The sequence below is a fragment of the Oncorhynchus kisutch genome, linkage group LG5 (assembly GCF_002021735.2).
Source record: "Oncorhynchus kisutch isolate 150728-3 linkage group LG5, Okis_V2, whole genome shotgun sequence".
NCBI classification, from domain to species: Eukaryota; Metazoa; Chordata; class Actinopteri; order Salmoniformes; family Salmonidae; genus Oncorhynchus; species Oncorhynchus kisutch.
The window spans coordinates 37338514-37363063 of NC_034178.2; the positions used below are offsets into that span (position 1 = coordinate 37338514).

At 43.3% G+C, this 24550-nt stretch overlaps 1 protein-coding gene across 1 annotated transcript in view; it reads left to right on the forward strand.

The window, feature by feature from the left end:
- LOC109891006 (succinate--CoA ligase [GDP-forming] subunit beta, mitochondrial) overlaps positions 1–24550 on the forward strand; it is a 151476-nt gene that overhangs the window by 37675 nt on the left and 89251 nt on the right. The window lies entirely within an intron of this gene.

Below are 24550 nucleotides of genomic sequence, written 5' to 3' on the forward strand. Positions count from 1 at the left end.
AAATCAACGCCAGAGGGGTTTTTGACACTTCATCTAGCAATGCAGTGCCTCACAATGTGCTGTCGAAATATCCCTCTTTTGAAAACCTATACGATTTTTGTGAATTTGAGAAGGGGCTGCCTATTTTTTTTGACATTTCTCAAACACACACACACACACACACACACACACACACACACACACACACACACACACACACACACACACACACACACACACACACACACACACACACACACACACACGTCCCCAGCAGCCAATGAGCGCATGATTATTTGAGCTACTTTGGATATCACAACCCTGTTGACAGATGCATCTGCTGTGTAAATCTTGATGTATTTTCACTCTAAATTCACTATAATACTGTATTTGTCTTGCCCTGCGTGTCCGGGAGCCTTAATGCCTGCCAAGCTTTCTGTCCTCTGAGCAGTGATCAATGAACCAGAGATTTGAAGTATTGTTGTAATTTTTGTCTTCTCCACATGTTGAGTTTGTTTGATGAATGAGAGCAATGTATTTTTTACACGCATGCACACACAGATGGCCACATTATTTTTCTCACCGCAAATCACGTTTTGCTCCAGTTTCCATTCCATTCAATGTGCAGTATAAGGATTTGTTTTCACATTCATGAAGGGTGCCTTCCTGTATATATTGTCCCACACAGCATACTGTATCATGAATCCAAAATGATTGGGACCCAATTTCTTAGAAGGCAAACATGAATGTGGCATACTGTCTGTCTGTTATCCTGCAGTCTTTATCATGCTGTCTTGATTGGCCCAGGTTGAGTTGGCTTGTGCGATCCTATAGGCTTTGTTTTCCTTATTATCTCAAATTAGCTCAGCATACAGCCATCTGTCATATCAGCACTACAGTCATATTTTCTTCATCCTGCCACCTGAAGTCTAGCCCCCAGGTGTTTGCTCTTTCTCTCTCTCTCTCTCTCTCCTCCTGTTCCTTCTCCTCCCCATCTCTTCTTCTTTCTCTCCCTTTGTCTCTTTTCCTCACTGGTTTCAGCTTCTCTCATTCTCTTTCGCCAATTTGACCCTTTTCTCCCTCCCCTGCTTCTTGGGTCATGTTGAACTTATTCAGAATAGATGAACCCGGTAGAATCTCAATTAGAAGAGGCAGGGATGTATTAATACATTTCTCACAGATATGAATATTCAGTGTAAACAGTGCAGCTTTATGCACGGCAGTCATCTCTTGTTAGAGAGTTTTGATATGTCAGTGCACAGCGTAATATTGAGATGGCCTGACATTAGACTCACCCTTTGAGGCAGGTATGCCAACACTCCTCCAATGATCTAACAAGAACCTCTTCTACTGTTTGCTTAATAGATTCCATGAAACATGTTTTTATTTCTACCTCACCTGTGTAAAGGCTTTCAGAAAGCTGTGGTGAAGAACAGCACATGCATCAACCATTCATTGTACAGTGATCCATCCCTGATAGGCCTAATTCTTCTGCTCTTCAAACTTGACTCAGACAGGCACTTGATTTGGTCCCAGGCAGTGTGAAAGACTGAAATGTCTGAAATTATATAGAAAGAGTGTAGTGTCCCCTTAAGCCTTTGTTTTCAATCAGGGGGAAAGTGTGGCCATGATATTGTCTCTGCTGTAGAATCCGTTATGGCTCACATCACACATGCCTTGGGCCTACAACCTGTAAATTGAGTGAAGACTAATTTTATACCATGACCCATGATCTTCCCAGAAAAATAGCTGCTTACTGTATCGCTTTCAGTGTTCTGAGGTAACGCTATTTAGAGGAGTGGAAGGGGACAATAATGCAATCCTTTATACTTTATATGACAACTTACTAGTACAGCAGTCTGTGTAATAGTTAGAGGTATAAGAAACAATGCCCTCTAAGTGAATGTTTTTTCTGTAACTAATGCATTCCATGACTTGAAGTGCTTCATGACTACTGTACCAAACGACAGCCATGCTCTCTACGACCAGGGTTTCACAATCAAATTGTATTTGTCACATGCACTGAATACAACGGTGTAGACCTTTACAGTGAAATGCTTACTTAACCAACAATGTAGTTTTAAGAAAAAAAAGTACGAGTCAATGTGCGGGAGCACCGGTGTCGAGGTAATATGTACATGTAGGTAGAGTTATTAAAGTGACTGCATAGATGATGAGAGTAGCAGCAGCATAGAAGAGGGGGGGCTATTCAAATAGTCTGGGTAGCCATTTGATTAGCTGTTCAAGAGTCTTATGGCTTGGGGGTAGGAACTGTTTAGAAGCATGTTGGACCTAGACATGGCGCTCCGGTACCGCTTGCCGTTGGAGAACAGTTTATGACTAGGGTGGCTGGAGTCTTTGATACTTTTTATGGCCTTCATCTGACACCGCCAGGTATAGAGGTCCTGGATGGCAGGAAGCTTGGCCCCGGCGATGTACTGGGCCGTACGCGCTACCCTCTGTAGTATGTTGCGGTCGGAGGCCGAGCAGTTGCTATACCAGGCAGTGATGCAACCCGTCAGGAAGCTCTCGATGGTGCAGCTGTAAAACCTTTTGAGGATCTGAGGAACCATGCTAAATATTTTCTCCTGAGGGGGAATAGGTTTTTTCATGCCCTCATCATTATTGTCTTGGTGTGTTAGTTTGTTGTTGATGTGGATGCCAAGGAACTTGACGCTCTCAACCTGCTACAGCCCTGTCGATGATAATGGGGGCGTGCTCGGTCCTCCTTTTCCTGTAGTCCACAATCATCTCCTTTGTCTTGATCATGTTGAGGGAGAGGTTGTTGTCCTTGCACCACACGGTCAGGTCTCTGACCTCCTCCCTATAGGCTGTCTCATCGTTTTCGTTGTGTCATCAGCAAACTTAATGATGGTGTTGGAGTCGTGCCTGGCTTTTCAGTCATGAGTGAACATGGAGTACCAGAGGGGACTGAGCATGCACCCCTGAGGGGCCCCCGTGTTGAGGATCAGTGTGGTGGATGTGTTGTTACCTAGCCTTTCCACCTGGGGGTGGCCTGTCAGGAAGTCCAGGATCCAGTTGCAGAGGGAGGTTTGAGGGCACTAGGGTGTTGAACGCTGAGCTGTAGTAAATTAATAGCATTCTTACATAGGTGTTCCTCACATAGGTGGGAAAGGGCAGTGTGGAGTGCAATAGAGACTGCATAATCTGTGGATTTGTTGGTGCGTTATGCAAATTGGAGTGAGTCTAGGGATTCTGGGATACTGGTGTTGATGTGAGCCATGACCAGCCTTTCAAAGCATTTCATGGCTACAGACATGAGTGCTACGGGTTGATAGTAATTTAGGCAGGTTACCTTAATGTTCTAGGGCACAAGGACTATGGTGGTCTGCTTGAAACATGTTGGTATTACAGACTCAGACAGGGGGAGGTTTAAAATGTCAGTGAAGACAGTACACATCCTGGTAATCTGTCTGGCCCAGCTGTCCAGAACAGCTGATGCTCTCATGCATGTTTCAGTTTTACTTTCCTCGACGCGAGCATAAAGTTATTTAGTCAATCTGGTAAGCTTGTGTCACTAGGCAGCTCTCAGTTGTGCTTCCCTTTGTAGTCTGTAATAGTTTGCAAGTCCTGCCACATCCGACAAGCGTTGGAGTCGGTGTAGTATGATTCGATCTTAGTCCTGTATTGGAGCTTTGCCTGTTGATGGTTCATCAGAGGGCATGGAGGGATTTCTTACAAGCTCCCGGGTCTTACAAGAGTCCCACTCCTTGAAAGCGGCAGATCCACCCTTTAGCTCAGTGCAAATGTTGCCAGTAATCATGGCTTCTGGTTGGGGTATGTACTAGAGGTCGGCCGATTTCAAGTTTTCATAACAATCGGAAATCGGTATTTTTGGGCGCCGATTTTATTTTTTTAAATGTAAATTAAATGTAAAAAAATTATACCTTTTATTTAACTATGCAAGTCAGTTAAGAACACATTCTTAATGACGGCCTAGGAACGGTGGGTTAACTGCCTTGTTCAGGGGCAGAACAACCGATTTTCACCTTGTCAGCTCGGGGGATCCAATCTTGCAACCTTACAGTTAACGAGTCCAGCTCAATAACGACCTGCCTCTCTTGTTGCACTCCACAAGGAGACTGCCTGTTACGAGAATGCAGTAAGCCAAGGTAAGTTGCTAGCTAGCATTAAACTTATCTTATTAAAAAAACAATCAATCAATCATAATCACTAGTTAACTACACATGGTTGATGATATTACTAGATATTATCTTGCGTGTCCTGCGTTGCATATAATCTGACTAAGCGTACAAGTATCTAAGTATCTGACTGAGCGGTGGTAGGCAGAAGCAGGCGCGTAAACATTCATTCAAACAGCACTTTCGTGCGTTTTGCCAGCAGCTCTTCGTTGTGCGTCAAGCATTGCTCTGTTTATGATTTCAAGCCTATCAACTCCCGAGATGGGGCTGGTGTAACCGAAGTGAAATGGCTAGCTAGTTAGCGCGCGCTAAGAGCATTTCAAACGTCACTTGCTCTGAGCCTTCTAGTAGTTGTTCCCCTTGCTCTGCATGGGTAACGCTGCTTCGATGGTGGCTGTTGTCGTTGTGTTGCTGGTTCGAGCCCAGGGAGGAGCGAGGAGAGGGACGGAAGCTATATTGTTACGCTGGTAATACTAAAGTGCCTACAAGAACATCCAATAGTCAAAGGTTAATGAAATACAAATGGTATAGAGGGAAATAGTCCTATAATTCCTATAATAACTAGAACCTAAAACTTCTTACCTGGGATTATTGAAGACTCATGTTAAAAGGAACCACCAGCTTTCATATGTTCTCATGTTCTGAGCAAGGAACTGAAACGTTCGTTTTCTTACATAGCACATATTGCACTTTTACTTTCTTCTCCAACACTTTGTTTTTGCATTATTTAAACCAAATTGAACATGTTTCATTATTTACTTGAGGCTAAATTTATTTTATTGATGTATTATATTCAAGTTAAAATAAGTGTTCATTCAGTATTGTTGTAATTGTCATTATTACAAATACATTTTAAAAAATCGACCGATTTAATCGTAATTGGCTTTTTTGGTCCTCCAATTATCGGTATCGCTGTTGAAAAATCATAATCGGTCGACCTCGGTCATACCTCTGTACGTAGTATGTACGTATGTACGTACAGTCACTGTGGGGACGACGTCCTCAATGCACTTTTTGATAAAGCCAGTAACTGAGGTGGGTCAGAAGTTTACATGCACTCAATTAGTTTTTGATAGGATTGCCTTTAAATTGTTTAACTTGGGTCAAACATTTCGGGTAGCCTTCCACAAGCTTCCCACATAAGTGTTGTAACTGAGTCCGGTTTTTAGGCCTCCTTACTCGCACACACCTTTTCAGTTCTGCCCAACAAATTTCTATAGGAATGAGGTCAGGGCTTTGTGATGGCCACTCCAATACCTTGACGTTGTTGTCCTTAGGCCATTTTGAAACAACTTTGGAAGTATGCTTGGGGTCATTGTCCATTTGGTAGACGCATTTGCTACCAAGCTGATGTCGTGAGATGTTGCTTCAATATATCCACATAATTTTCCCTTCTCATGAGACCATCGATTTTGTGAAGTGCACCAGTCCCTCCTGCAGCAAAGCACCCCCGCACCATGATGCTGCCACCCCCATGCTTCACGGTTGGAATGGTGTTCTTTGACTTGCAAGCCTCCCCCTTTCCTCCAAACATAACGATGGTCATTATGGCCTAACAGTTCTATATTTGTTTCATCAGACCAGAGGACATTTCTTCAAAAAGTACGATCTTTGTCCCCATGTGCAGTTGCAAACCATAGTCTGGCTTTTTTATGGCGGTTTTGGAGCAGTACCTTCTTCCTTGATGAGCAGCCTTTCAGGTTATGTAGGTATAGGGCTTGTTTTACTGTGGATGTTGATACTTTTGTACCTGGAGGAAATCCAGCATCTTCACAAGGTCATTTGCTGTTGTTCTGGGATTTTTTTGCACTTTTCACACCAAAGTACGTTCATCTCTAGGAGACAGAACGCGTCTCCTTCCTGAGTGGTATGACGGCTTCGTGGTCCCATGGTGTTTATACTTGCGTACTATTGTTTGTACAGATCAACGTGGTACCTTCAGGCGTTTGGAAATTGCTCCCAAGGATGCTCCCAAGGATGTGGAGGTCTACCATTTTTTTTCCTGAGGTCTTGGCTGATTTCTTTAGATTTTCCCATGATGTCAAGTAAAGAGGCACTGTAGGCCTGTAGGTCAAGCAAAGAGTTTGAAGGTAGGCCTTGAGAAACACCTCCAATTGACTCATATGATGTCAATTAGCCTATCAGAAGCTTCTAAAGCCATGACATAATTTTCTGGAATTTTCCAAGCTGTTTAACGGCACAGTCAACTTAGTGTATGTAAACTTCTGACCCACTGGAATTGTGATACAGTCAATTATAAGTTAAATAATCTGTCTGCAAAAATTGTTTGAAAGTACTTATCATACACAAAGTAGATGTCCTTACTAACTTGCCAAAACTAGTTTGTTGACAAGAAATTTGTGAAGTGGTTGAAAAATGAGTTTTAATGACTCCAACCTAAGTGTAGGTAAACCTCCGTCTGTCTGTCTGTCTGTCTGTCTGAACGGACACCTCCCAAATAAATATATATATTTTTTTACATTTACAGCTGTGTAATGGTGATAAATGTCCATTGGGAGGTGTCGGCAGGGTAATGTTTGTTGGGGGTAGAACATCCTTAAGGGGATCCTCAAGGATGGGGCAGTGGTAGGATGTCCGGGAGAGAGGGAGGAGGTTACTGCCTTTTGGCTATTCAGACTCCTGATGGTCTGGGGGTAGAAGCTATTGGCCAGTCTGACTGTTTTTAATAGTCCTATGATACTCCTATACTGCCCCTGTCTGAGTGATGGCCGTGGAACAGCCGTGGCTCGGGTGGCTGAGGTCCTTGATGGTCTTCCTGCAGCAGCTGGTGTTGTAGATCTTTTGGAGGACAGGCAGTGTGCATCCAATGGTGTGTTCGGCTGAGTGTACCACGCTCTGTAGAGCTTTGCGGTCAGCTGCGGAGGAGTTACTATACCAGGCTGTGTTGCAGCCTGACTATTCTCTCAATGGTGCTTCTGTAGAATACTATTTGGGCCTTCAGGGAGAGGCCAAATGTCTTCAGCCTGCTGAGGTTTGTGAGGTTTGACTATTTCAGCTCATCGTAGATATGTATGTCGAGGAACTTGAAGATTTTGACTGTCTTCACGACGGCCCAGTTGAGGATGGGGGTGCTCCCAACCTAGTTCCTCCTGAAGTCCACGATCAGCTCCTTTGTTTTTCTGATGTTGGGGTAGAGTTTTTACCTGGCACCATGCCATCCGGGTGCCTATGTCCTCTGTGTAGGCAGTTTCATCGTTGTTGGTAATCCGGCCTACTACTGTCGTGTCGTCAGCGAACTTGATGAGGGAGTTGGAACTGTGTGAGGCCACGCAGTCATGGTTATAAAGGGAGTACAGGAGGGGACTGAGGGCACCCTTGTGGGGCCCCCATGTTGAGGTTCAGTTTGGAGGAGATCATGCTGTCTACCTTCACTACCTGGGGGCGGCCGCCAGGAAGTCCAGGACCCAGTTGCATAGGGAGGAGTTCAGTCCCAGGGTTGTGAGCTTTGATGAATTTACAGGGCACTATGGTATTGCAGGCCGAGCTGAAGTCGATGAATGGCATCCTCACATATATGCATTCCTTTTGTCCATGTGGGTAAGGGCATTCGCAATTGCGTCATCCGTGGACCTGTCAGGGTGGTAGGTGAATTGGAGAGGGTTGAGTGTGTCGGGAAGGGAGGTGATGTGGTCTTTGACTTGCCTCTCTAACCACTTTGTGATGACTGAAGTGGGTGATAATGTAGATGTATGCCCCAGGAAGACCCCATTGTGTGAGATTATATGAGTATGTTTATGCCCAGTGTGTGCAGTGTTCCTGTGTTTGTATAACACCCACTTTCTTTCATAAAGGTGCAGCTGCAGCCAGCTACAATAACCTGCTCAGGCCCCAATCACTAATAGAATGTGTGCGCTGTGAAGGAAAGCAAAACAAAAAGCCACCGCTGCTGTTACGGAAATCTTTGAGTTTGGATCATAAATAGACATAATTACATATCTGATTTGTGTGTCTGTGGTAAAACAATTGGAATGCCTCTCAAATTATTTTGTAAATACAATATGAGGAATTTGAGCTGCGTTTCAGGGACCTCACAAATCAAAATGTAATTTTGGACTCATGACGGCTGATATTGCGGGAGGAACATTACCGTTGCTCACACTTTAGGCCCTGATGCGTCGCCTCGCCAACGCTCCCAACACTTGTTCAGGCAGGAGGTATGGCGCCATTATTTTGGTAATGTTGCCTCTAAATTGCTTGTTTTATTAGGGCTATTCCGTGCTCCATTGAGCAGTAAATTTGTAATAAGAAATACAATGACTTTTTCTTCTTCTCGGTCTCGGCTGTGCATTCGTTCCAGTTTTTAAAATTCCTTTGTCTGGACTGCGGCATACATTGGGACCCATTCTCATTCCATTCTATTACGCTGCACGCTGTTTGATAATGATGCTTTTCCCACCAATGACTGGAAATTACTTGGGATGAGGCCTGCATTCTAGCCATGCTAAAACACACAGGACTAGGACTAGATGTAGTCCTACCTAGGGCTGTTGCAGTGACCGTATTACCGGCACTCATAAGTCATGACTGCAGTAAAATTCCACTTGACCGTTCAGTCACGGTAATCTGCTTTTATGCACTCTGGACATGCTTTGGTGGTACCCAACTTTCTAGCGGCCATGTGGTCCTAATGGCCTGGTACTCAGGGCTCTATTGTCCCTCTAACCACTGACATAAATGCAATCGAAAATCACATCAAACATTTATCATCTCAACAGTGTCCTGCTTTTAAAACACCACTGTGATGATCAATTTAAAGAGAGAGAGGTTCAGTAGCAGGTTGAAATTGTAAAACATGGTTGTTGTGGATGTAGTTTAAAAGCCTGACATAACAAAATGTATAGTGCTTTCTAAGGTGATGATTAATTAAAAACACCAAAATGCATATTAGAGCTTATACATTGGCTTATGAGCCCAAGCCCGAAAAGAAACCTGAATTAAAATAGATTGTGCCGTTATGCAATACATAGCCTACCGCATATTATGCATGGCAGAAAAACATAACAAAATATAAAAAATAAAACATAACATAACTGGTCTAGCCTATATTCTAAAATTAAACACATTTGAGTAATCTCCTTTGAGTGTGGACCATATTATTATGCATACTGGATGGACTGGTTACTTTATGCTACCTCAAATGTCTGGGAGAGAACCCATAGCCCTAGGCCAGGGCTGCCCAACCCTCTTCCTGGAGATCTACTGTCCTGTAGGTTTTCGGTCCAACCCTAATTTAGCGTATCTGTTTCAGCTAGTTAAGGTCTTGTTGCGCAGCTAATTAGTAGAATCAGGTGTGTTAAATTAGGGTTGGACTGAAAACCCACAGGACGGTAGATCTCTAGGAAGAGGGTTGAGCAGCCCTGCCCTAGGTGATTCTGTTGGTTCATCGATTGTGCAGGGTGGATTACAGTTAGCCTAGAGTTGTAGTGAATTTGTATTTGTAATAGCCTAGTAAAAGGGATTTTTTTTCATAATTCTTTGGATGATATTACCTTTAGCTATACAGGATCTCACCACGATGCATTTCCGTCTTCTCGCTTCTCGCTTCTTTATTCCTTTCTCGAGTGCCCAGATAGAGGAGCTGTCAACAGATTAGTGAAATATGTTTAGTTGTGAAAACATGTTATTATCGATGTTCCCGAACAGATTTCACTCGATTTCCCAAATTAAGCACCGGGTAGCTGCAGGAACCAGGTTCGAGAGCCCATGGTATTCAAAGTTTGGGCGGAATATCACCTGTCGCACAGTGAAAGCATGCTCCTTAAACAGTAGTTGATGCTTGGAGTGAAATAAGGGTTCTTCTATTTATTTCTCAGCTGCTCATATGCTCATCTAAAAAACTGAAGTAGCCTACCTGGAATCATTGAAAACGGACCGGCTGGAAAGCGCATGGCCTCCATTCACTATTCGAGTGCATCTAGATGACAGGTCGGCTACTTTGCCCTGCCCCTGTTCCTGTCCATTGGATAATGGGCCATTCTAATCTGAACTCATTTTACATATTAGTAAAGACGAGATTAAATTGAGAATAGTCTGATGGGTGAAAATATGATCACTTGATGAGGAGGACAGCTGTACATACTTCTTAAGTCACCAATAGCCTTTAGTTGCATGTTGCATATGTTCCGATTTTTAAGACATTCTAAGGTTTGTGTCATTCACAACTAAAGTTGCCAAAACTCTAAATCTAGTGTGTCGGACTTGTTTCAAATGATCACTTTACTCTCAACATAGCCACTTCATATGCGGAATGGGAAAAATCCTTTATTTATTCAATTATATTATTCTTACTATCGTATCATATAAAAAAGCCTATCTTGTCTGCTAAATGAACTAGCCTACAGTTTATGGCATGCCACATAGCCAGATAACATACAGTAAGCCAACTCATATTCTGTTTTTCTGAAATACATTTTCTTCACATAATGTTTCTGTAGACCAGCCTAAAATAAATAAAGGATTCATTGTGATGGTGTCTAATTGATTTATTATTTATTTATTTATTTATTTATTCTACATTTAAAATGTAGATGTTCCAAAGGCGTACATCAGCGGCTTGTATGTGTGGAGGTCTGGAGATGCTGAATGTGTTTGTTAATTAACGGTCAATTACCGGTAGTAGCCTTGTTAATTGATTAACATCAAACAGTATGATATTGTCTTGAGTATCCAATGAGCCGTCAGATTCCGTGCAACCCCTGTCTCTGCTGAGTGAGGGATTTGGAGAAGACTGGAGTCTAAGCATTGTAAAGCTGGCCAACATGGATGGACTCTCCTAGTCTCTGTCCACACCTCCCTCCTTAGCCAGCCAACACTGCCTCACACACACTTCAAGCACTGTTAAGCCCACTGTTATCTCCCCCTCTAGAAAACAAGCCTGTCGTTTGAGGAGTGCAAGCACTCGCAAATACAACGAGAGCTGTATGAGTGTTGTCTCCAGCAAGATCACTCCTGTCTTGTGTTTATCAGAAGTTCCGGCACTGCTGGACCTAATACATCCTTTTATACTAGCCAAGTGGAGAGGACAGCACTATTGTACTGTCTGATACCTGATGCTTTCACCTATGGGGCATTTCCACTTGAGACTTACCCCATTGTTTTACCAAAAAGGATCAGACTTTTGTGTTTCCAGCCTCTTCGGAACGGCTCAGTGTCTCACCGTGCCATGGCCTCGGTGGACCTGCTCTGACTTGGGGCAAAGGCCAGTCCACTGGTACTGTTCAGCCTGCATTGACTTAACAAATGCGAACTGAGCTAGGGCTGCACAATTAATCGATTGCACATTGAAATCGCAATATTGACATGTGCAGTATCTATATTGCAATAGTCCTCTTTAAAATAACCAATTTTCAAATAAAATAGGTTTATTTGTCACGTGAGCCGAATACAACAGGTGTAGACCTTACAGTGAAAAGCTTACGTACAGGCTCTAACCAATAGTGCGAAAAAAAGGTCTGTGTGTGTGTAGGTAAGTAAAGAAATAAAACAACAGTTAAAAGACATTTGAAAATAACAGCAGTAAGGCTATATACAGAAACCGGTTAGTCAGGCTGATTGAGGTAGTATGTACATGTAGGTATGGTACGCTAGCGTCTCACCTTGTCAACAGCCAGTGAAACTGCAGGGCGCCAAATTCAAAACAGAAAATCCATAATTAAAATTCCTCAAACATACATGTATTTTACACCATTTTAAAGATACACTTGTTGTAAATCCAGCCACAGTGTCTGATTTCAAAAAGGCTTTACGACGAAAGCAAACCAAACGATTATGTTAGGTCAGAGCCAAGTCACAGAAAAACACAGCCATTTTTCCAGCCAAAGATAGGAGTCACAAAAAGCAGAAATAGAGAATTAATCACTAACCTTTGATGATCTTCATCAGATGACACTCAAAGGACTTCATGTTACACAATACATGTATGTTTTGTTCAGTAAAGTTCATATTTATATCCAAAACTCTGAGTTTACATTGGCGCGTTATGTTCAGTAGTTCCAAAACATCAATTTAATCAATCTTTAGGATGTTTTTAACATATCTTCAATAATGTTCCTACCAGAGAATTCCTTTGTCTTCAGAATTGCAATGGAATGCAAGCTAACTCTCATGTGAACGAGGGTGGCCAGCTCGTGCCTCTCTGGCAGACCTCTGACTCATTCCCCTCTCATTCGCCCCCACTTCACAGTAATCAAACAAGGTTCTTAAGACAGTTGACATCTAGTGGAACCCTTAGGAAGTGCAATATGACCCCATAGACACTGTGTATTCGAGAGGCCAAGAGTTGAAAACTACAAACCTCAGATTTCCCACTTCCTGGTTGGATTTTTTATCAGGTTTTTGCCTGCCATATGAGTTATGTTATACTCACATACATCATTCAAACAGTTTTAGAAACGTCTGAGTGTTTTCTATCCAAATCTACAAATTATAATTATTTTCATCCAAAATTCCCAAGGCTGCCCCCTACCCTAGAGAAGTTAAAGTGACTATGCATATATGATAAACAGAGAGTAGTAGTCATCTTTAAAGTGAACATAGTTCTCTTTGTATTCACACTGCTCTTGCCTTTGAATGAGGACTCAACTTTTTTTGCCAGTTCACTTCACCTATTTTGGGGTCTGAGTCCTCTTTGCACACATTCTATGTTTCGAGAAAAAAAAACGATATTTTTCCAACATTCACTTGATGCACTCGGGATGCACTCTGGAGTTTTTACAAAGTGCAGGACATGCCATTCCATCAGAATGTTATTGGACAGCTACTGTAGATGTAGCTAATGGTTTGCATTTAGTTAAAAGATGAGATATAATTGTAATCAGAAGATACTGCTTGTAAATATCTGTGAATGTTAATGTAAATATTATTGGTAACATAATAAACAGCAGAAGAATAACTGCAGATTAAATAATGCTGCAATTGAAAATCGTACACCCAATGTACACTACTGCCCCTTTAAGAGCTAGAATAGATTTTGTACCTTTTTACACTATTCAAATCCCACAATCGAATAAACAGCTTATAAAGCTCTCTTAGCTGAACTAAAAACTTGACAATCGCTAATCACTATCCCAAAAACAGTTTTTTTCCCCCACAAACCTGGGGTGTGATCATTATCCAAACATTCAACTAAAATGAGTTTGTTGGGCAAATTCAGGTAGGTTCCTCCCTGTTTTGTTCCGTCTGCTTCTGTTAAAGAAACGTTTTGCAACAGAATCGGCATAATGAATATGCCCCTGCGCATCATCTTCTCTCTTTTGTGGCACCAATGTGAGGTGTTATGGCAGGGAAAACACTGTTGCAGTAGTCTAGTGTGAGGGGTTATGACAGGGGAAATATTGCAGTAGTCTGGTGTGAGGGGTTATGACAGTGGAAATGTTGCAGTAGTCTGGTGTGAGGGGTTATGACAGGGGAAATATTGCAGTAGTCTGGTGTGAGGGGTTATGATGGGAAATGTTGCTGCAGTCGTCTGGTGGGAGGGGTTGACAGGGGAAATGTCGTTGCAGTTGTCCGGTGTGAGAGGTTATGATGGGAAATGTTGCTGCAGTCGTCTAGTGTGAGGGTTTATGACAGGGGAAATATTGCAGTAGTCTGGTGTGAGGGGTTATGACCGGGGAAATATTGCAGTAGTCTGTTGTGAGGGGTTATGACAGGGGAAATGTTGCTGCAGTTGTCTGGTGTGAGGGGTTATGATGGGAAATGTTGTTGCAGTAGTCTGGTGTGAGGGGTTATGACAATGTTGCTGCAGTCATCTGGTGTGAGGGGTTGACGGGAAATGTTGTTGCAGTAGTCTGGTGTGAGGGGTTATGACGGGAAATGTTGTTGCAGTAGTCTGGTGTGAGGGGTTATGATGGGAAATGTTGTTGCAGTAGTCTAGTGTGAGGGGTTATGACGGGAAATGTTGTTGCAGTAGTCTGGTGTGAGGGGTTATGATGGGACATGTTGTTGCAGTAGTCTGGTGTGAGGGGTTATGACGGGAAATGTTGTTGCAGTAGTCTGGTATGAGGGGTTATGACGGGAAATGTTGTTGCAGTTGTCTGGTGTGAGGGGTTATGACGGGAAATGTTGCAGTTGTCTGGTGTGAGGGGTTATGACGGGAAATGTTGTTGCAGTTGTCTGGTGTCAGGGGTTATGACAGGGGAAATGTTGTTGCAGTTGTCTGGTGTGAGGGGTTATGACGGGAAATGTTGCTGCAGTTGTCTGGTGTGAGGGGTTATGACGGGAAATGTTGTTGCAGTAGTCTGGTGTGAGGGGTTATGACAATGTTGCTGCAGTCATCTGGTGTGAGGGGTTGACGGGAAATGTTGTTGCAGTAGTCTGGTGTGAGGGGTTATGATGGGAAATGTTGTTGCAGTAGTCTAGTGTGAGGGGTTATGACGGGAAATGTTGTTGCAGTTGTCTGGTGTGAGGGGTTATGACAGGGGAAATGTTGCAGTTGTCTGGTGTGAGGGGTTATGACAGGGGAAATGTTGTTGCAGTTGTCTGGTGTGAGGGGTTATGACAGGGGAAATGTTGTCTGGTGTGAGGGGTTATGACAGGGGAAATGTTGTTGCAGTTGTCTGGTGTGAGGGGTTATGACAGGGGAAATGTTGCAGGAGTCTGGTGTTTGGTGTGGGAATAAGTGAACCTGGGGAGCATTGTGTTCACATTGCCCTATAAAAAGGTAACCGCACCGTGGAATTCAAGTGAACAGAACTTAGACCACCTCTCGAGATGGTCTGTTCGCTTCGGAGGCTCTTTTGAGGGGTCAGAGTTCCTTTGGAGTGTTCACACTGCACAAAACAATTAAACGAACCACATTGAGTAAAAAAAAATGTCTGAAAGGGATCAAGTGTGTGAACCCCCTAAGATGGCATGCTGTTCTGTTGCAGTCACACTGTCAAATGCAGTCAACAGATTGTTACAAACAATAATGATGCTGCTTTCCACTTTGCAACAGTTCACCCTATGGTTTTGATCTATATCGCAAGTCAAATCGCAATCACAATACTTGCTAAAAGAAATCGCAACTCCAATTTTTTTTCTCTCCAGTAAACGTGGGCTGAAACCCTGCATGGTTAACACCTTATCACAAAGCAAATGTTTTAATGCAGAAGTTGTTGATTCTGCTCTTCACAAGTCTTTAGTGTCACACTCCTGATGGAAACACGAACACTAGAGCTGACATTACCATAAACATTGATGACACTGGTGTCTCAGGGGGAAATGCCCCTGTGTGTATGATGGGAATGGTTTGATAAAGGTGCATCTTCTCTAAATGGAAATGGAATCACAGGCATGCTCGATGATGCTAGACATGAGTCTCTCTTAATGGAATGTGTGCAGTATCAGATTGGGGAGTTGCATAATGTAATCACTGGGTTGGTCCAAAACTTCAGATATGTTGTGCTGGTTCTGAGAGGCTTGGGGAGAGGAAGATGTGGATAAACAGGCAAACAGCATTGGGAAGTGAGAATAGACATATACTTTAGACATGAATATTGTCAGCTAGCAGAGTACTCTCTAGAGGGCAGATGGAGATGGCAGCAATAGTTTTGGGTCACAAACAGCAAGCACCCAATCCTCTGGCTGGCATAGACTCAATCAGGGCTTCCCTGCCCTACGATGTGTGTGTATATGACAAAATGGAGTCAGCAAGTGGATTGCATGAGGATTTGTAATGCTATTAGGGCTGGGCCGATGTTAGTATCATGGAAAGGAAACAAAACACACAAAAATATGGTGATCCTGGAATGGTCCCAGCCCTGCTATTATGTGAAATAAGGAGTTTTCCATTATACAACATTATCTTTACACTCTTAGAGAGAACTGAGGAATTATTCTGCATGGAGAACATTTTATTTTTTCAATGATGTTTTTGCAGAGAAAATATTTTTTCTCTCTAAACAAGTGTGTGGATTCCCTCCCTGAGCACCATGGTGTTTGAATGGAGTATTATGCAAATGTTTATCAGGTAGCCAAGTGCATTTCCATAGCTATTAGTGTAACTGTTAATGTCAAATCAAAACAGCCATGCTCTCTGCTGCTCTCTCCTGATTCCAACTACCAAGTACGAACTGAAGTGCCGCAGCCAGGAAAACATCAGCGTTCTCGTTTACTAGAGGATCAGACGGGGGGCAGAATGAGTGTGGAGCTGCAGGTAGGCCTATCTCCGCAACACTGCCCTTTTCCCAGCATGCCTCTTGGTGACAGACAGAATGGCTTAGGCCCCCTAGAACAGGAAGACGGATGGTGTGAGGAGTTTTCCTTGTGTCGTTCCCTGCCAAGAGGACATGTTCCTGGGGAGAGGTGACACGGGAGAGGAGGAGGAGGAGGAGCTGGTTTCAGCACAAGTTTTTTAACGCAGACTGGACAAGACCGGACTGGCACTGACGGCCTACACATGCTCGGCCTACTGTATGCCCGTATGCGCAGTTTGTTGCAGTATGGAGTAGGCAGAGCAATGTATGTGATGCTTGTAGTATCTTAAAGCCATGTTGTAGACTTCTGCTTTCCCTGTATAGGCTTAGTCTGTTCATAGCATCATAGCTGGCAGAAGTCTTGAAATGGGAGAAAAATAAATGCTCACTGAAATTCCCTTAATAGCTGTAAATAGGCTTTGGAAAGTAAGGCTGTCTTGAAAGAGCAGATTTCTATAAGCAGCTTATGGTATTTCCTCCTCATTATGTTGCTTAACCTGCTCATTGTATGTGGAGATACTGTGGAATTATTTCAGACATATTCCGTATGGTGTATGGATGGCGCTAATAATGTGGTATTATGATTACCAAGAGCTGGCAAGTGTCTTCGCTGACATTTTCAACCTCTCCCTGTCTGTAATACCTGCATGTTTCAAGCAGACCACCATAGTCCCTGTGCCCAAGAATGCCAAGGTAACCTGTCTAAATGACTATCGCCTCGTAGTCCCCTCCTGTACAACCTGTTAACTGTTTATTATCTATCCTGTTTCCTAGTCACTTTATTCCTAGTTATATGTACATATCTACCTCAGCTATCTCGTACCCCTGCCGATCGACTCAGTACTGTTACCCCATGTACAGTGTAATAGGCAAGTTATTGTTATTTATTAGTGTTATTACTTGTAATTTCCCTATTTTCTTTCTCTCTGCATTGATGTGAAGGACATCTAAGTAAGCATTTCACTGTTAGTCTATACCTGTTGTGACGCATGTGACAAATACAATTTGATTTAATGCTTGAAGCTTAGGGCACATCACTGTGGTCCTAGAGCTGCAGGGTTAAAGTGATATGAATCACTCCAGAGCAGTGTAAGTCACACCGTTCACTGCAGGAACTCTTCTCACCAAGTCACCGCGAAACCCAGAAGGCGGCTGCGTACGTGCCGCGTTCATCTCCAATATGCTCATCATAATGACCTCTGCTCTTTCCCTCGTTGCTATTCCTATAGAATGCCACTATTGGTTTGGATGACAGTATGCTAGCCTTTATCGAGACATTGGTCTTGAAAACGTATGACCATACATCTGGGTATTGTCTCCCTCCAGAGTGACTAACATTCTCCACACTGGTCTAAGGATTTGAACTCTGCCTCTCTGTCGTAGTGTGGCACGAAGTCCAGCTCTGGACTCGTTAGTTCTGGCACTCTGTGGACCCAGGTGGACGAGGCTAACGAGGAGTCAGCTGTCATGAGGGCAGTGACAGGAGGATGTGATACTGTAGCAGTCAGCAGAGGTCTAGGCTGAGGATGAACCCCTGTAGAGCTCCACAGAGACGGCATCATTAGATTCAGCCTTAGAGTGGGACGCAGCAGGATGGAGGGTGCAGCAGCATTGCACAGCTCAAAGAGGTCATATACTCTGTTTTTGGGTGGCTTATCATTAGCCTCATAGTAGTCATAAAGAAATGAAGGCTTACAAGTTTGTATGCCGCATGAAACCTTCGTCTTCATTGCAGAGCAGAGTGATGTGTTCTCGATACAACAAGTCATTATGTAGATTCTAAATGGTTGAAAGTGACTTGGTGAAGTAGCTTTTCAAATTATCCCAGAATGTTATTCAATTCTGTTATTTCTTGAATTGAGAGTTTGATTAAGGTTTTATCATAGAAAATATGATACCCGCTCGAAGCAGATTCTATTCCTTAAGATTCAGTATTTTTGCAACGGAGGAGGAGTCTTGTTAGTTGCCGTACTTCTGAGAACACAAACGTAAGGTGTCTTTCATAGGGGGTTAGCGAGGGACGGAGAGAGAGAGGGGATGGGCACAGTAGAATTGTGCACTAGGCCTATCTATCACCAATCAAAAGCTGTGTCGCAATGGAATGCTGTATTTTGCAATTTCCTGACTTGCAATGTCTCATCATTGAATAGGCTAGGATATTCTGCACGCAACAGATCAAAGACTGAACACACACTCTTGCGTCATTAGCAAAGAGAAAGATCACAGAAGCAAGGTGATTACAATTTTTTTGCGGGAGGGGAAAAAAATATTTAATTAATGTTAAGGTTCCCAATTTCATTTAATGTTTAAACTTTCACACCCCTAATAGACAATGTTGCAAATGTCCTTTTACTTTCTACTAATAGTGTTTGAATCCCATAGGAGACACTGAATCTTTGATTGTCCCTGTGTGTTTTCTGTCTCCCCAGAGTTTTGATTAGTCTTCTACGTGTAGCTGCCACATTACTTGCAATAGACCGAAACACACACTGGGAAGCACACACACTCAGTCTGACTTCACCTATCCTCTCCATGGTGTGGCATGCAGACAGACCGTTACCGAGTGCATCTCATTTTGAGGGCAAATACTGGACCCGCTGCAGTTTACCTACCGCTTTAACAGATCCATCGGAATTCACACGGCCATAACACATCTGGACAAGACCTATGTGAGAATGCTATTCATTGACAGTTCAGCATAAAACACTATTGTTCCCTCTAAGCTCGACACCAAGCTCAGAGCCCTGAGTCTGGACGCCGCTCTCTGCAACTAGATCCTGGACTTCCAGTCGAGCAGACAACAGGCTGTGAGGATTGGCAGAAACACCTCCTTTGTACTGACACATAACACCGGGGCCCCCCAGGCGTGTATCCTCAGCCCTCTGCTGTTCACCCAGGACTGTGGCTTTGCACGACACCATCTCCATCACGTTTTTGGACAACACCACGGTTGTAGGCCTGATAACCAAGAAAGATGAGTCGGCCTATAGGGAGGAGGCAAGTGAAGTGGCATTGTGGTGCCTGGACAACAACCTCTCCCTCAATGTCAGCAAAACAAAAGAGTAGATTGTTGACGTCAGGAAGTAGAGGTGGGAACATGTCCTGATCCACATCAATGGGACTGCAGTAGAGAGAGTCTGCAGTTTTAAGTTCCTCTGTGTTCACATTACCGAGGACTTGACATGGACCAACACGACCACCACTCTTGTCAAAGAGGGAGCAACAGCATATCTAGGCGGCTGAAGAAATTCAGCATGCCACCCCGGGTCCTTTCCAAATACTATTGCTGCCCCATCGATAGCATCCTGACCGGTTGTATCGCGGCCTGGTACGGGAATTTCTACGTCCACAAACGCAAGGCCCTCCAGCATGTGGTGAAGATGGCCCAATACATCACTGGGACCGTGCTACCACCCATCCAGGACATCTACTCGAAACGGACCCTGAGGAAGGCCCGTAGCATCATCAAGGACCCCAGCCATGAACTGTTCTCTGAGCCTGTTGGTATGTACAAGCCATCAGAATGCTGAACACTTGAACTGGACTGACCACCTGCTCTAATTCTCTGCACTTTAGCACATGCACTCACGTACGCTACACAACTGCTGCTACCAGACTCTTATTAGCTAAATACTGCACAATTTAAACACTTGCGTCACTTTTGTGTCACTGGCATAAACTCAATACCCCATAATGTCAAAGTGGAATTATATTTTTAGAAATGTTTAGAAATGTATTAAAAATACAAATCTGAAATGTCTTGATCAGTAAGTATTCAACCCCTTTATGACAAGCCTAAATAAATTCAGGAGTAAAAATGTGCTTAACAAATAAGTTTCATGGACTTAATAAGTGAGTCACTAAGCAATAAGTGTTTAACATGATTTATTTTAATGACTTCATCTCTATTTATTTTTTACATTTTATTTCACCTTTATTTAACCAGGTAGGCAAGTTTAAAACAAGTTCTCATTTACAATTGCGACCTGGCCAAGATAAAGCAAAGCAGTTCGCCACATACAACAACACAGAGTTACACATGGAGTAAAACAAACACAGTCAATAATACAGTAGAAACAAGTCTATATACGATGTGAGCAAATGAGGTGAGATAAGGGAGGTAAAGGCAAAAAAAATGCCATGATGCGAAGTAAACACAATATAACAAGTAAAACACTGGAATGGATGATTAGCAGTGGAAGAATGTGCAAAGTAGAGAGAAATAATAGGGTGCAAATTAGCTAAATAAATAAATAAATACAGTAGGGGGAGAGGTAGTTGTTTGGGCTAAATTATAGCTGGGCTATGTACAAGTGCAGTAATCTGTGAGCTGCTCTGACAGCTGGTGCTTTAAGCTAGTGAGGGAGATAAGCGTTTCCAGTTTCAGAGATTTTTGTAGTTTGTTCCAGTCATTGGCAGCAGAGAACTGGAAGGAGAGGTGGCCAAAGGAAGAATTGGTTTTGGGGGTGGCCAGAGAGATATACCTGCTGGAGCGCGTGCTACAGGTGGGTGCTGCTATGGTGACCAGCGAGCTGAGATAAGGGGGGACTTTACCTAGCAGGGTCTTGTAGATGACCTGGAGATAGTGGGTTTGGCGACGAGTATGAAGTGAGGGCCAGCCAACCAGAGCGTACATGTCGCAGTGGTGGGTAGTATATGGGCTTTGGTGACAAAACGGATGGCACTGTGATAGACTGCATCCAATTGATTGAGTAGGGTATGGAGGCTATTTTGTAAATGACATCGCCGAAGTTGAGGATCGGTAGGATGGTCAGTTTTACAAGGGTATGTTTGGCAGCATGAGTGAAGGATGCTTTGTTTTGCGAAATAGGAAGCCAATTCTAGATTTAACTTTGGATTGGAGATGTTTGATGTGAGTCTGGAAGGAGAGTTTACAGTCTAACCGGACACCTAGGTATTTGTAGTTGTCCACATATTCTATGTCAGAACCGTCCAGAGTAGCGATGTTGGATGGGCAGGCAGGTGTGGGCAGCGATTGTTTGAAGAGCATGCATTTAGTTTTACTTGTATTTAAGAGCAATTGGAGGCCGCGGAAGGAGAGTTGTATAGCATTGAAGCTTGTCTGGAGGGTTGTTAACAGTGTCCAAAGAGGGGCCAGAAGTATACAGAATGGTGTTTTCTGTGTAGAGGTGGATCAGACACCCACCAGCAGCAAGAGCGACATCATTGATGTATACAGAGAAGAGAGTCATTCCCTCAGTCGAGCAGTGGATTTCAAAAACCGATTCAACCACAAAGACCAGAGAGCTTTTCCATTGCCTTGCAAAGGACACCTATTGGTAGATGGGTAAAGAAAAAGCAGACAGTGAACATCCCTTTGAGCATGGTGAAGTTATTAATTACACTTTGGATGGTTTATCAATATACCCAGTCACTACAAAGATGCATGCGTCCTTCCTAACTCCGTGGCGGGAGAGGGAGGAAACCGCTCAGGGATTTCACCATGAGGCCAATGGAGACAGTTAGTTAGTTTAATGGCTGTGAGCAACAACATTGTAGTTACTCCACAACACTAACCTGAATGACAAACTGTATGCTAAAATGTTTATTCTATTCTACTGAGATATTTACTTTGTTTATATATTTCTTTATTGTTGCATTGTCGAGAAGGAACCTGAAAATAAGCATGGGACGGGATACCATGAGTACGACGACTAATAAAACTTGAATTCTCTCCAGATTGGTCTCTGTGGTTATACAGTCCCCCAGTGCACAGGCTTTTACAGCTTAATGAAATATCAGACTCTGCTGTCCCCTAACCCCTGGGCTACATCCTTCCAGAGAGAGAGATGAGCAGGGCAGAACGTTTGAAATACAAAAAGATGGGGATAACGTTGTCGAGGCAGAAGTAACAGCCTCGATGCCGACTGCTGTCATCAGTAAATAAGCTGGGAGTTAATTTGCGTTCATTACTGGGAAACGAGTCCGGGAACGGCTGTATAACTTCGATTACAGCTGATGCGATTGGAGATGTACTTCTCTGTCTGTCCCAAAGAAAAACGAAATGGAGGAGAAAATATCCCTTTTCAGATCCGTCATGCCCTTAAATGGTGCCAATGAAATAGATAGCTGGTTATCCAATACTGCTGGCTTGTCCCTTCCTTCACTTTTAAAGTAGGGATTCCCTATTCTCCTCAACTTTTACTGCTTATATGCACAACTTCTGAGAATGTATTATTGTATTAATATTAGTGTCACAGGTAAAATAAATAACTGTTGTAAACATGTCCTGGTTGTGCATGTTTTTGCATATTAAATGTTAGTGCTGTGTCATGGCCAAACTGCACTTACAGTGTGTCTGATTTCATCACTCTACATGCAATAAACAAAGTGCTGGCTCTGTTTGGCTCCTTGAGTTCTTTTGTTGTTTTTGTGCTACCTGCTGTTAGAAAGATATATCTCTTTCATCTCCCAAAATGTAACGACCGTACCTCACATCAATACTATCAGCAATTGCTCATGGTGGCAGCACACAATGTCTTTGTTTTGTATTTGGCTGTAACAGAGAACACATTTTTCTCTACAAATCTGTTGCTTTCAATGGCTGCCGTTGATAAAGGAAAAACCATAAATATCCCTTAAGATGTAGGCCTACTTTATGATGAGCAAATACCAGACACATTGAATCCAATGTAGTCTATGTGTGCGAGTCCGTAAGAGATCCGCACCGATCCATAAATGCTATTCAGTACCGAGTGACATCTTCACACAAGGTGTTGTAGACGTGTGACCTTGTTTCCCCTTGTCTAGGGACAGAGTGTGTGTTTAACGCAGGTATACTGCTCCTCTGGTACTGCATGCCTATGTCAATACTCTCATCCACTCACTGTCATTAGTCTACAGTCCTGCCTGTGTTGGGTGATGTTTCATGTCTGGAGCATTAATGGGTAATGTCTCCTCTGCTCTCTCCAAGTGCCATTTTCACTGGGGTCTTTCGAGGGCGTCATTACTTCCCCATGCATTTTAAAGGACAGAGTTTTTTTTGCCTTGGTGGCAGCAATGATGACAGTGGAACCTACAACGATGACAGTGTTGGAGAAAAGTGGAAACACATGAACAGGCTGAGTGAAGTGTTTGGCGTTCTTTAGATGCCACTGTTAAGGTTTGGTGTGTGTTTTTTGTATGTGTATTTGAGGCCAATTTTCCAAGCGATTGATTTGGTGAGATAACGGTCCATTCATTAAAGGGTTTATCTCTTCTTCCGATAAGTAAGCTTCATATGCTCCAATGGTGTCCGTTAAGTCTATCTAGCTACTCTCTTTCCTGTGTGATAAATCATAAGTCATTATTTGGGCTTTGGTGTGTTATCAGGGCTCCTTGATGTGATCCTAGTGTGAGATCGACTACTGTCCAGAACCATGCTCTGGAGCACAGTCTCTCAATAACCAATCATCTGTCTGGCTATATAGTCTACACATTTCCCTCCACTCTATTTTCCCTCATTATTTTTTGTAGTACTTTCTGTCCATTTCCTATCCATGTTGCGCCTTAATCCTCCTGATCCCTTACTCCTCTTCTCCTTTCAGAGAGGTCCCTGTCGTGGTCCTATTCTCACCTTGCACCAGGCCTCTTGTCAGTGCTAAGAAAGAACACCTTCCTCATTTGCGTCCTTATTTGCTTTTTTTACAAAAGTAATTTCCTCTGTTCAGTCCCTCTCTGCTGCACACACAGGACACTCCAAATTTTGCGAGGTAGCATTTTTTTAATTTTTTTATTAACATATTTATTCAATGATGATGCCTTACAGTCCCTGCATGTGTTCACCTTTTATTCTCTCCTCCTCCTCCTCCTCCTCTTCCCAGGGGAGAGAGCGCTCAATAATGCAATATTGGTTTAATCCCTGCCACCTTGTCAGAGGCTACTTTGTCTGGGTTTTGTTCCTACTGTAGCAGCCTGAGCTTTTAGCCTCGTCTGTAGAGCACGTCTGGAGACACTCCACTCTGCTTGAGGAGCCTCGCTAGTGAGGGAGCCATGTTCCAGGCCCAAGGTCAACGTGCCTTTCTAGGCATGTTCTGGTTGGCCCATGGCGGAACTCCCTGCCAGGATAATGATTGCTCAAGACCATATGTATCCCATCAAGTGCCCTTGTTGCACCATTTTGAGTAGAGAGGGAGGGTGTTCAGGGGGCAGCTGGATAGACAGCTGAACGCTCTACCTGAAGTGCTCTCTCCTGGTGTGGAAAGAGGACTTGGA